Source organism: Saimiri boliviensis, chromosome 4 (assembly GCF_048565385.1).
Source record: "Saimiri boliviensis isolate mSaiBol1 chromosome 4, mSaiBol1.pri, whole genome shotgun sequence".
Classification (NCBI taxonomy): domain Eukaryota; kingdom Metazoa; phylum Chordata; class Mammalia; order Primates; family Cebidae; genus Saimiri; species Saimiri boliviensis.
Window position 1 is genome coordinate 25931431 of NC_133452.1, and position 13320 is coordinate 25944750.

A 13320-nucleotide genomic window follows, 5' to 3' on the forward strand; every position below is an offset into this window, starting at 1 on the left:
CCAAGTAGACTTCCTTCCCCACCCCCCACTTTGGTGTTTTTGTTTGTTTTAGCAATTCAGAGCTCAAGATAAAGACCTTAAAGATAACTTTGTGTCTCTCCCTTTCTAGGTATTTGCATAGGAATCAGAGGAGTTAATCCTGTGAGTATACTCTTAACATCTGCCCTTGTTTCCTTCCTTCCTTCTCTATCTGCCTCAGGGTTTTAAAGCATAGGCCTGCTGCCTTCCCTGCCACCCAGCCCCTCCGCCCTAGGCTACCAGGGCCTGTGCAGAGCCTTGCTCCTCTCTCTAACCGAGTTGCGGCCTTCTTTGAAAACTAGATCGGCTCCAGTTCCAACAGTTGTAGCTACTCTATAGCGCAGATATGCACTGTTCCAAGATTCTGCACTTCATTGAGGTGCCCCACAAGTTTGCATTTCACCTCACATCGTCAAGTATGCAAGACGCTTTACCATTTTCATTCCCAGTAATGAAAATGGACTCCAGTCCCCCTCCTGCCAACCTAGTGGAAAATTCCACATCAGTAAGTTTTACGTGCTTCCCCTTCCCCCATAGAGTGTGTCCTGAAACGTGGAGGTTTTCATGGCCTCTGGAAGATGAGGACCCTCATCTCATGACCACCTCTGACCTTCAGTTTATCAAAGTAGTGATTTATTGAATCCTTGTAACTATCTGTCTCGGGGCCACCAGTGAAGGCTGGGAACCTCGGGCCTCTTGTTGGGCCTCTCGTCTGGCTTCCAGAGGCACACTCATCACTCAGCTGTCTTCTCAAGGATTCTACTCATTGCCACAGGGGAACAGAGCCCCACAGGGGCCTCTCTTTCTGGGGGCTGACATATCTCCTTATCAGATCCTGGGATGGGGGGTTGTTGGCCATGGGGGAATGGAAAGGAGAATGTCGTTTTTGCAGCTTTGCCTCTCCCTCTCCTTCTCCTCTCCCAGAAGTCCAGCAGAATTTCCTCTCTGGGTTTAGATATTGCTAACAAAGACAGACTTCTTCAGGATGCTTCTGTCTTCAGCTGGGTGAAAATACAAAGCCTGCTACCTGTTTTAAATGAGCTAGAAAGGAAACTCATTGGGATTTCAAACTAAGTAAAATTGCACAGTTGTTGTGCTAGGCTGATGTGGAGGCCCCAGTAAAGGCAAACAGCATCCAAACAGCACGTGGCTGTGGGAATTAAGAGAAGGAAACAGATTTGAGAGATAATGGATTGTAAAGCTTAATCTTTGAGAACAATCTAGAACCCAGAGCTTCAAAGTTTGGAGAGGCTAAGAAGTGACATGGGAAGAGGTTGACTTTTGACATGTACCCTGGGTTCATGGCCCAGCTCAACTGCTTGCTGGGTTTAGGGTCATGGGCAAATCAGCATAACTTCTAAGCCTTAGTTTCCCCATAAGTCAAACAGGGTTAATGCTACCTACTCATGCGGTTGTTCTACCTGCTCATGCAGTTGTTGAGGGTAAGAAGTGCTTAAAAGAGTAGCCATCACCTGGTGAGCATCTAGGAGACCTGATGGCTATTTTATAGTGGTGCCATTAGCTAAACACGCAGTGCTGGAGAAGGAGCAGGTCTGGGGTTCAAGTTTGAAGCCCAAGGGGCGCTGCAAGGTTATCCCAAGAGTTGCAGGAGGGAGATAAATGTATTCATCCGGAATCTGAAAGAAAGTTCAGGATTGAAGATAGAGATTTGGGAGGCTTCTGACTTCAAGGAGTAGTTGTAATCTTGGGTTGTGCATGGGTTCCCCTAGGGAGATCATGTATAATGTGAGAAGGTACAAGACCAGGCCCACAAATCTATTCCAACTTCGAGTCACCCCTTAATGCCACGCCCTCCGGTGTCGCCTTTAAAATGACATCATTGTCTGGAGGTGAATTTGAATATCCCACTCGGGGTCTTCATTGCAAAGATATAATCTCATTGTTCACCATGATCCATCTCGCTGAAATAAGAGTTACTTGTTTGTAATCTACCAAATCGGGTGGTCTCCTGTCCATCTGGAAAATAAAATGTATTCGAGAGGCTTTTCAAAAATAAATCTTGCACATCTTCAATCTAGAGGATTCTTTCACTGAAAACCAGGGCAGACTTCCCAGTGTTTAAGGGTTGCCCAGTTCTTTCTCACTCAAATCATTAGAAATAAGAAAGTCAGTTTGGAGAATTTGCTTAAGTAAAACCAGGAGTAGCTAGACATGAATGAGCTGAAACTGGAAGGAAATCCCTTTGTTCAGTGTGGGTTTCAGTGAATGCCCAGCGGGCGGCTAAACCAGTTCATTAAGAGAGAAAAAAGATGTGTTCTTAAATGCTGTTCTCAGATGCAAATGCCTAGAAAAACATATTGTGACGGTGAAAACCCATCCTGGAACTCATACACTCTAGATTCATGAACTTTGGTGTTTGTTATTAACGAATAAACAAACTTTCCCAAAAATATTTTCTCCTGTATTTAAAACAATTAACTAATCCGTTTACCATCTGCCAGTCTTCACCCCTAGAAAAATGTGATTCTTTTTGTTATTCTGGAACTCGGAAACATTTATCATTAGGAATGTTGAATTTTATGGGGTCATTTTTAACCACATACTTAAAAAAGAATAATTGACGTATGAAAACCTATTTTTCCTCTGCTTTAGAAATCTAAATTCTGACCCTAAATGCAGTCTGCAAGTCATCCTGTCAAACTGAGATGTGTTATTTTTCCTGTCCCTTTTCTGCTTTATTAAATCGTCATATACTGCACACAGTTTTCCCCCAGCCGGGGCCTGCCTTGAGCTCTCTGTTGCATTGTTAACTATTTAAGCATTAGACTGGCGCAGAGATGGCAGGTGGGAAAAGCTGAAGGACTTGATCTCCTCCCTGCCAGAGTTCTCCTCTTTCACGAGTGCTGCTTACATTGAACAGCTTAAGAATAAGCTCCTGTGTGAGCCCTCGGAGGCAAAGGAGTATTGTTGAATTCAGAAAGGAATCGCTTTCTTTTTGTGATAATTTGAATATTTTGACAATGAAGCTAAGCTACTTCACTGCCTGGTTTGCGTACCTCGCGTTATGTGCACCCTTTCCTGGGAAGCAGAAGAACCCTGCCTCTCTGAATACATAAGTTGGTATTGTCCATTTGTGAGATGGCTTAAGCCCAAAGGAAGAATCATCCGGAAGAATTTTACTCTTTTGCTTTAAAGTTTAAAGGTCTTTGAAAAAAAAAAATTTATAGAAGCCTTTGGAGACCACCCAATTAAACCACCACACTAAATGTTGAGCATTTTGAGAAAAGAGATGGACCATGAAGGTGATTTGTAAAGTGTTTATACAGGCAAAACAAGGAATATGTTAGAAACAAATTCTCTGAATGACTCAACCTGCTCACCTCCAGTTTTTTCCTGTATTGTGATGCATTCTTTTTAAGACATCAGTTGTCCAAAAATGGACTTGATTTTTCCGTTTTTAACTTAAAAGGATGTTCTTATACGAAATAAATGGGCATAACCCCTTTGATCAAATTAACAGAAGAAAACAGACAAGTGAATAAATAAGTGAGATATTAACTGGCTTTGTTCCATAACAGATTTGCCTATTTACTAGTTAATAAAATCCTGAAAAGCTTTCCCTGAAAGAGGATCGATTGGTTAGAATAGGCTTGATAGGAAGAAGCCAACTTTGATAATTACTTGGTGAATGGAAATGCTGGTTCCCAGTTGTTCACCAGGGTTCAGTGGCACAAAGCTGGCTGTAGACTTGGCTTCTGAAGACTTGGTGGAAACATAAATTCTTGGGGTCCCAGTGATGCTGTTTTAGCCTGCACTGATTTGCCCTTTGGCCGCCCAGGAATCTGTATTTTTAAAAGGCTTCTGTGCTAATTCTAATGCATAGCCAGGTTTAGTAAGCATTTAACTCAATATTCAACTTGGAGACTTCAACTATCTTGGACTGCATATTTGCTAAATCTATATGTTTATATGAAGCCTCTTTGTTGAGTGCCAACTGGTTATTTGCGGACTTTCTTTCCATGCAGAATTTGTTTTAGGTTCTGTTATTGCATAGATTTGCATACCTGTTTTATGGCATTTTAATGCTGTTGGTTTAAAAAAAATATCATTTCCTCGGAGTGCTGTTTTGAATATTTTATATAAGCAATTTCATGTGTTCTTTTTTACCACTTGCAGAAAGCAGGGGAGAAGCTGAGAGTTTCTCTTAATCCAGTGCAAGTAGGACAAAGGATATGAGTACTTAAAGATCATCTATTAAAATGCATGAAAAACACTCTAGAAAATCTCCTCTGGACATCACCAGTTGTGTGTGTGCTCTAGACGTGAAGCTCAGGGGATAGCACAATGAGGGAATGTTTTCCTAGCTTCATTCACTGACGATGTGCAAGGTCTCTTCTCACAGGTTTGAATCTTCAGACAAACTTCCGGGAGGACTCGGTACCTGCCTCACTGCTGCTGTTTCCTGTCACTCAGTAGGTGCGCATGTTTTAAGATTATTTCTAGTCGAGCGCGTTTATTAACAATTGCTTGGAAACACATCATGGGCAAGAACATGCTGGAGGTTCAGGGTACTTCAAAAAGGTTCTAGTGGAAAACAAACATATTTCCCCCATAAACTGCAAAATGCTGGAGGATGGGTTCTTTTAAAGCTCAGTGCACTGCGCGTTTCGGGGAATTTGATGACGCGGGTAGCCACTTTGCATGTCCTCTGCTGACCCACAGCCACGGCCTAGTAATACATGTAGATCTATGGAATTTTTGCAGGCAACCCCGTCGGTTCAAAAACAAGTAAGTTGTCCCTGCCAACACTCGTAACTTGTGTGTGTAAGATGTGTAAGAGGTTGTCTTCTCTTTGTGGCAGATGTCCACTGAAACATAAGCCTGGGAAAGATGCTGATCACATCCCAGCCCCAAGAGGCAATCCAGCCATACTTCCTGAGGCTTTATTTGAAAACACTGTTGTAAAAGCTGTTACTGAACTTCGCTACTCACACAGACAGTGTGACTAGGAGGGATGGCAAAGTATAAGTTGAAAGAGCATCTGGCTTAGTTCAGAACACTTGGGAGCAACCTCTGTTCATCATCATTATCATCACCAATAATGATATTAGTGGAAGCTAATGCTTTTGGGGCACTCTGTGCTAGGCGTTTTGCTTAGGACAGTGTGTTACTTGCAGTATCTCATTAGTCCATGCTTACGGGCAGTACACTTAAATCCTCTGAGCCTCAATTTCCTCATTTGTCAAATGGAGACAATGATTTCTTTCTAACTATCTCTCAGGGCTGTGAGGTGGAAATTACTAGAATAGCGTGAGAGAGCTTTATGAGCTCAACTGAAATAGTTTGTTAAATAGGATTCCAACTCCTACTGAAATAAAATATTGTCACTAAATATTTTGATTTATTGACCAAGAAATTGAAATTCATCCCAACGGGGCCAACGTATCCACTAGGACCTGGGAGAGGCACTAGCAGTTCTAATTAGGGCTGGGAGCTGGGGTGGTGGGGAGGGTAGTCCTTCCTGTATCTTCTGTTTACAATGTGCTTGACGTTAGAAGACCCGGAGTGCTAGCCAGGAAGATCCTGGAATGTGTCTGCCCTGTATTCAGTGGGCTGTGAACAGGTGGGGGGTGGTGAACACAGCAGGCCTTGTCTGTCTCAAGAGCCGAACGGGGCAAGCCCAAGCCGGGCGGACAGGATGATTGCAAGGCAAGCAGGGGAGCGAGAGCCACTTGAGACATTGCTGTCGGCTGCTGGGGAGGAGCCTGGAGCAGGCAGCAGCGGTGGGAAATTGAGGCTTATTGTGAGCAAGGTGCTGGCCTCCAGGGCGATGGGGAGCGCCGAGCAGCACTTGAAAGCCGCCTGCGGATGGGCTGGGGGATGGACCACACATGTGGATTGCAAGGACAGCTACTTAGAGAGTTCACATTCCTCCCATTGAACTGGCTATGATTGTAATGGTTTGTTAAACAAACAAAGGACCCAAAGCTGTGAATGGGAAAGAAAAAAGACTTAAGGTGAAAAGGAGAAGAGGCCCTGCTTGCTAGTGTTCCACTCTTTTTAAGCTTTCTCCCCCATTTCCTTAACATTCCTTTCCCCTTTCAGAAAAGCCAGTGTTGTCGCTTGGAAAACTTGCCTTGTCTCTTCAGTGCCATTTTCTTTTGAAAGGGAAACCCGATGAAATGTTAATCAGTTTAAAAAGAAAATCAAAAAGCAGGATAATCTTAAAGGCCCAGTGATAAATATTTTTATTTTTCAAATTAAGTATTTCTGGATGAACAATTTGCTTTGCATCCTTTGAATTTGTTGAACATGACATGGAAAGGCAAAGAGAAAATTCTCAAGCTTTGCACAACAATTGTGTAATAAGATACGGCCTGTGGCCTGAGAGGCAGGCGGGCATGCTTCTGGAGGAAGCGAAGTGAGCTTGGGAACACGTGCAGCAGCTTCACTTTTCTCACATAACCATGCACGTACACAGTTTACTATAAGTTCTGGTTATTTCCACATCGAGCCTGAAAAAAAAAAAAAATACTGCACGCTGCGTTAAAACCGCCCATCGCATTTGTGTCTGGGGTGATGCGATTTGGTCTTGGGTTCATCTCGTGTAGAAAGAACCAGTTAGCATTTCAGAACAGTACCTTTCAATCTGCTATTCTCTCCAGGTAACTGACTTACCCATGGGGGAGGGAATAAGTGATAGGTAACTTTTTCCTCTCTATAATTCATCTGTAGATGGGACATCCTCACTTTCACTGGCTCCCAGTTCCCTATAGAATAAATCCAGTGTCCCCTACCAGGCGCACTAGCCCCGTTACTGGTTTTCAAAATGTAAAATCGTGTCATATTTATGAATAGGAGAAAGTAAGAGTTTGGTTAATAATTTCTTTATTGCTCTTACTCAAATTTGACAAGTATGATTACATGAGCACTCCTGTATTTGGCTGGAGTCATTGTTAACTGCGATTATAAATATATGATATATGTGTTATATACACACAACATTTTTAATGCTGACCCTAGCCAGCCTGCACTATGTGTTCCATGACGCCCACGCTGCTTCACGACTCCGAGCTCTTCTCTGATCTCCCCTCTGCCTCTGCAATATGCCTCCTCCCTTTTGTCAACCTGTATACTCTAGACTCAGCCTAAGTCGTCATTAGCAAACTTTAGAAAGTGCAGATATTCAAAAAGGAAAATACAAAATGAGATCATCTATAATTCTCCAGTCAGGATACCCTGCTACCATGTAGTTATCTGTACTTCCAGCCCCTTTTCTGTTAATGTAGTGATATGTTAGGATCAAACAGGCCACCCAAGTCTTGAGCATCCCTTCTAGATGTCAGATCCTTCAAGGTCATTCAGGTGATTTTAACTCACAAACCAGGCATCCCATGGTCAATGTAACTAATATGCTTTTAGCATTGCTTTCCTCAATGTGAGCCTATATCCTCACACGCTTCCTGAGAAGGAAACAGGCTTTTCTTTCCCTTGAATGGTAACCTTATTGGAACAATAATAGGCCCTGCTGCTAATTAGAGTTCTGGTTCCTCCACGTCCTACACTTAGAGTCCCAGGAAAAGAGATTGCCGCCATCAGCTATAGAAGCAGACACTAAAAGGGCCTAGAGGCGAGACTCAAGGGTTTCTAGGGAGGGAGGAGGGGGATATATTTTCATCTGTCATAAAGGAATGGTCCCCACTCCTGATTGTAATAATTAGAAAATCTCCCCTCATACCAAAGGCTCTTGTCTGGATTTCAGGCTTGCTCTCCACCCCTCACCCACACCAGGCTACTGAGAGTCTTTGTTAATAAATAGTCCTCTTCAAACAAGGCAGTTCCATCTCAGCTTGAGAACCAGGCCTGGACTTAACCCTTGCCTTTCTCAATGCACACATCTATTTTGCTTACTGGTAGGCATTCATCTTTTTTTTTTTTTTTTTTTTTTTTTTTTTTTTTTGTATTTCTATTTAAAACTACAATGCATATGGTGGGGAGAGGAGAGGAGGCATGTCAAAGATCCAGGAGTCTGCAACAATATTTCTTTTCTTCCTTTTCCCCAGTGGGTACCATGCTGGATGACCCATCTGGAAGAAGCCTTTGGCTCTTTCGTGGGGCTGGCTGTGCCAGCCCCTTGCTTCTGCTCTGTGTGGTTGAGGAAGGCCAGTGGTGGAAATGGCCCCGGACCTGTGAGAGAGGAAGCACTTCTGTGGTGACAGATCCCGGCTCCCTGCTCATCACAGCCATCCCTTCCCCCTTGGCAGTTCAGCTTCTCTCAGCCTTCTGTGGCTCGCCAAGGCTCACATTCATGGGCTCATGCCTTTTCCATTGCGTCTCTGGACTTCTTCCTGTGTCAGCTGAGAACGTTCCATTGCCATTCTCTGCCTACCTACCTCCTTCTGCCACCTCACTCCATCTCCATGTAGATGCAGTTGGGGCTGGCCTTGCCTAAATAGACTAGATATCTTCAATCTGCCAAATATAGCAAAGAAAAGCTCCCAGCTGTAAAAAGCCTACCTTCTTCTAGTAGATGAGGAGACCGAAAGATTTTTGTTTTGGGTCTGTTTGTTTTTAGTTCTTAGGATCTTGTTTGTATTATCACCATCTAGAAGTTATTTAGCAACATCGAGTGTTTGAACTCAGACTTAATTCTCACTTTGTTCATTTGTATTACCATACGCCTGTCACTATACCATCTTACCCAAGAGGAGCTAGGGGGATTTGAGGCAGAAGTCTTCTGTCTTTGGAGCTCGGGGAATTCCACGCCCCAGCAAGCTTGCTTCTATCTGGGCTACAGTGCAGAGTAGATGGCCTAAGGGAGTCTCAGTCTAGCTGCAGCCTGCTGTAAAGAAAACAAATTCCTCCCTGCCCCTAGGGCCAGCCCGCTTAACCAGACCACTCTGGGAGGAAAGCACTGGCCATCAAGGTTGATCGTGTGAGTCACTGACAGGATATGAGGCCACCCATGGAAAGCTCAGCGTAACTTATAAAGTCATTTGTCTAAGCTCGATTCAGAAAGGCATCCGCTGCCCTAGTCCTGAAGAGAGCCTCAGCCACTCCAAGTCGTACATCTCCTTGCTAGCCCGAGTGCCCATTAGGCACCAATAAGCTCAGCATGTCTAAAAATGAACTCCTAACTCTTATTTTTTGCTGAGTTTTTCTTCTAGGATGTGGAAGAAAACCTCTCTCTGCCACCACCGTTCCCTCTTCCCATAACCTCAGTCCTAATCCAGTTAGTCTGTTTACAGAATGTCACTGGAAGCTGTCCTCTCTGCATGTGCAGGCCTGTGTTCTCTCTTCTGAGACCTGGCAGAAGCCTAAATGATCTCATTATCCCAGCCCACCACCCTCCAGCAAGTCTTATACATCCCTGCCAGAGTTACCATCAAAAAGCGAACTCTGGCCGGGCGCGGTAGCTCACGCCTGTAATCCCAGCACTTTGGGAGGCCGAGGTGGGCAGATTACCTGAGGTCAGGAGTTTAAGACCAGTTTGGCCAACCTGGTGAAACCCCGTCTCTACTAAAAATACAAAAAAAATTAGCCAGGTGTGGTGGCACATGGCTGTAGTCCCAGCTACTCAGGAGGCTGAGGCAGGAGAATCACCTGAACCCCAGAGGCAGAGGCTGCAGTGAGCCAAGATTGCGCCACTGCACTTCAGCCTGAGCGACAGAGTAAGACTCTGTCTCAAAAAAAAAAAAAAAAAAAAAAGTGAACTCTTGGTGGCAAACCCACTGCTTCTAATGGGTCCCCGTTGCCCAGCTCCCTGGTGGTCAGTGCCTGGGTCATCCTTTCCCCTTGGTAGTTTGGCTTTTGTCAGTTTTCTGTGGCCCTTTGAGGCTCACAGTCACAGGCTGATGCTTTTCCCACTGCCTCTTTCCATTCTTCACAGCATTTTATTGGCATTCTCTACCTATTTCTACCTCTTCTCTCCCTGCCCTCCTCACTTCACCTCCACATAAACTCAGAGTTTATGGCTCAACTTGACTAAATAGATCAATCTGCTAAAAAAAAAAAAAAAAAAAAAAAAAAAAAAAAAATGTTCAGACAGGCACAGTGGCTTCCCCAGGACTTTGGGAGGCCAAGGAAGGCAAATCTTGTGGTCAAGAGATCGAGTTCATCCTGGCCAACATAGTGAAACCCCATCTCTACTCAAAATACAAAAATTAGCTGGATGTGGTGGCACGTACCTGTAGTCCCAGCTACTTGGGAAGCTGAGGCAGCAGAACTGCTTGAACCTGGGAGGCAGAGGTTGCAGTGAGCCAAGATGGCACCACTGCACACCAACCCCCATCTCAAAAAAAAAATGTATATATATATATATATATATATATGAACAAAAAAGTCCGCCTTCCCCTTGCAGAATGGACTCTCCACAGTTCTCCATCTCTCCAGCCTGTTTCCTCCTTTGCCCACATCTGCACCTGTATTTCAGTCTTACTGAACCACTTATTTCCCAAGTCCTTGGATTCATTCCTTTGGCATGAAATAGACCACCTCCCTACAAGCTTATAACCCTGTAGGCTGGCTTCAACTTTTACTTCTCTATGACACCTTTCTTAATCTCCCAAGCAAGCGGTGGTCACTGCCTAGGCAACTACCACCTTGAGTTTTAGTAATGATTTTCACTTCTATTTATCTGTTTTCCTGCATACATCATTACAGAACAATGTAATTGAATTCTGTCCATTCATTCCCAAGGAAACATATCTTTGAATACATCCTGTCCATGATTCTAGTATTCTATAGTCCAGTCTCTTTCCCTTTGGTTTGGCACTAGTTATCTGTCTTTATTTCGTGGTGAATATAGTGGTATTTTAAACTATGTTTCTGTTTGCAGACACTTAGAAATGCAGCTGATTGTGTAGTTTGATTTTTATAACCAAACACCTTGCCAAGCTTTCTAATCTTCCATGTGGATTCCTTGGGATTTTCTATATAGACATGCCTCTGCAAATAAAGAAATAATTATTCCATTCCAGTTTTATGCCTTGCTCTTTTCTCTTGGACTGGTCAGCTTTCCAAGGAAGACTCCTCCATCCTCCTGTCCTGAGAGAGGGGACATTCACCCTGTGTCAGAATAGTCCCCACTGTTATACACTCCCCAGAGTGAGCACTTGTGCCAGGGGAAGGAAGGGCAGGTGCTCCACTGCAGGCACCAGGAGAGGTCAGGAGGGCTCGGTGCTTCACTAAGATTTCCACCTGCTGTTTTCATACCTTCTTCCATCCTAGTATATGAAATCGCAGAGACCTGTGGTAGATGCTGCAGGCTGTATCAGGTTGTTTTGTTGCCTCTTATTGCTGGCTTAAACTTTAGCTTTCTTAGGATGGCTAAGTTGGTCACTGCTTGTTTCCCTGTTTTCAGCTTCCACAATTTGTTGTTTTCTCCCTTTTATATTAGGCTGTGTTTTAGAAAAATCCCACTATTACTGTTTTAGTAGAATTTTTGGAGAGACTGAAGCTACATGCTTTTGTGTAATTGGCCATCTTTAACCAGATATTACACTATTTGTAAACAGAACACACCCTGTCTCTTTTCAGATGTTCTGGCTAAGATGCGGATTTGATGTTCCAAAGCTGTGGTATAGTCATCTGGATAGCTTTCTCAATTTTCTCTCTGAATATTAGAGAAAATATTTCACTTTGCCTTTCTTGTTCCTCTTAAGCCTCATTTCTTAGAAAGTAAGAGCTTAGTCACTGCGTTAACAGAATTCAGTCTCTGATATTGAGAAAAACACCCATGTTGGAAGACCAAAAGTGGAAATTCAATTCCATCTCAGAAATGGTCCCTGTGTTGTGTCACTGGGGACAATAGAAATTGAAGCCAGAAGTCCTGGTTTATTTCAAGAATGTTGTAAAAACAGTTGTGCTGTATCAGATGATTCTGTTACGTAGCATTGGGGAAGTCCTGGAACTACACTTGTGTCTGACTTCCCCCTCCACCATCGTATGCCCCAGTCCCCTGGGAACACAGTCTTTCCTAGCTGTTACCATATATATATATATATGTTGTTCTTCCAGTCTGCTCCTCTCTCATCCCCAAAATAATCAACATGAGCAGAACGAAGCAGATGGCACAAGCCTTCTTTGGCATCCTCGCAGATCTGTATCACTCACTCAGTATTTTTAGAATCAAGGGGACTGAAAATTATGTCCTGAGATGTTTTGGGGGTAAGACTTAACTATCTCTCCAGGGTGACAGGTGTTGAAGTTCAGCACTGTATTTAAGACTCAAATGCAATCTCTATGTCAAGTCACAGAACAGACTGACTCTCATCAGGACCATCACTCTGTTGGTTCCGTTAGGATCACTGGTGGTTTGCCAGATAATATAAAGTTGTCATCGTTGTTTTAAAGATGTTGGCCAGAAAGCGCATTGGGTTTCAACCAAAGATTAGAACCATCAGTAAACAGCCAGAACTGATCAAGTGCATGGTGATGAGAGATGTTATATACACACATACAGTTGTTGTTGTTGTTTTTCAATAGCTAAGCTCTGATCCTCAGCCACAGAGTTTATTGCCTGTTGGGGAAAATGGTCTTATTTTTACAGAAGTTTATTATTATATCATGAAAACAAATATTTGTATTCTAAGGCCCATAGTGAAGAAATACATAGTTATGGTGATAAAGATTACTATGAATTTGAGTTCATTAAGGACTTTCTGAAGAAATTTAAGAATATTCACTATCATATAACAAACTTTGTCCTGAGGACCATCTTTGCACTTAGTGTTAGGCTTAGTATATTAAAACACACAGACCTGGCGCCAGGCACAGTGGCTCACGCCTGTAATCCCAGCACTTTGGGAGGCCAAGGCAGGTAGATCACTTGAGGTCCAGAGTTCAAGACCAGAACCTGGTCAACACGGTGAAACCCCGTCTCTATTAAAAATACAGAAAATTAACTGGATGCGGTAGTGGGTGCTTGTAATCCCTGCTACTCGGGAGGCTGAGGCAGGAGAATTGTTTAAACCCAGGAGGCGGAGGTTGCAATGAGCTGAGATTGCACCATTGCACTCCAGCCTGGGCAAAAACAGTGAAACTCTGTCTCAAAAAAACAAACAAACAAACAAAAACAAAAAAACCCACACACAGACCTGGAACTCAAGATAAAGCCTTAGGAAAAGATATCATGAAATAAGCATAAAAATGAGAGGCTTTGTTGTTTGAAGGGAAACCTGAAGTTGAAGGAAATGTGCTTCACCTTGAAGTAAACCAGAGCCGTCTAAAGCTCTGATTGTGCCCTTGGTCTTTGAAGGCTCAAGGGAAATGTAGGTATGGGTGAGGTCCGTGACTGCTGGGCTTTCGAATCTAGGGAAGAAGTGGCTGGAAAGAGATCTG

General features: G+C 43.5%; 1 protein-coding gene across 17 annotated transcripts in view; it reads left to right on the forward strand.

Annotated features, from left to right (window-relative positions):
* PLAGL1 (PLAG1 like zinc finger 1) overlaps nt 1-13320 on the forward strand; it is a 67651-nt gene that overhangs the window by 43037 nt on the left and 11294 nt on the right. For 11 of the 17 annotated variants that reach the window (XM_074397346.1, XM_074397341.1, XM_039467333.2 and 8 more), the window contains 2 exons: nt 110-141; nt 4382-4455. The gene's annotated coding sequence lies outside the window, so the exon portion shown is untranslated. Of the gene's footprint in view, nt 1-109; nt 142-4367; nt 4456-13320 lie in introns of all 17 variants that reach the window. The other 6 variants (XM_074397342.1, XM_074397344.1, XM_074397345.1 and 3 more) reach the window with 2 other exon arrangements.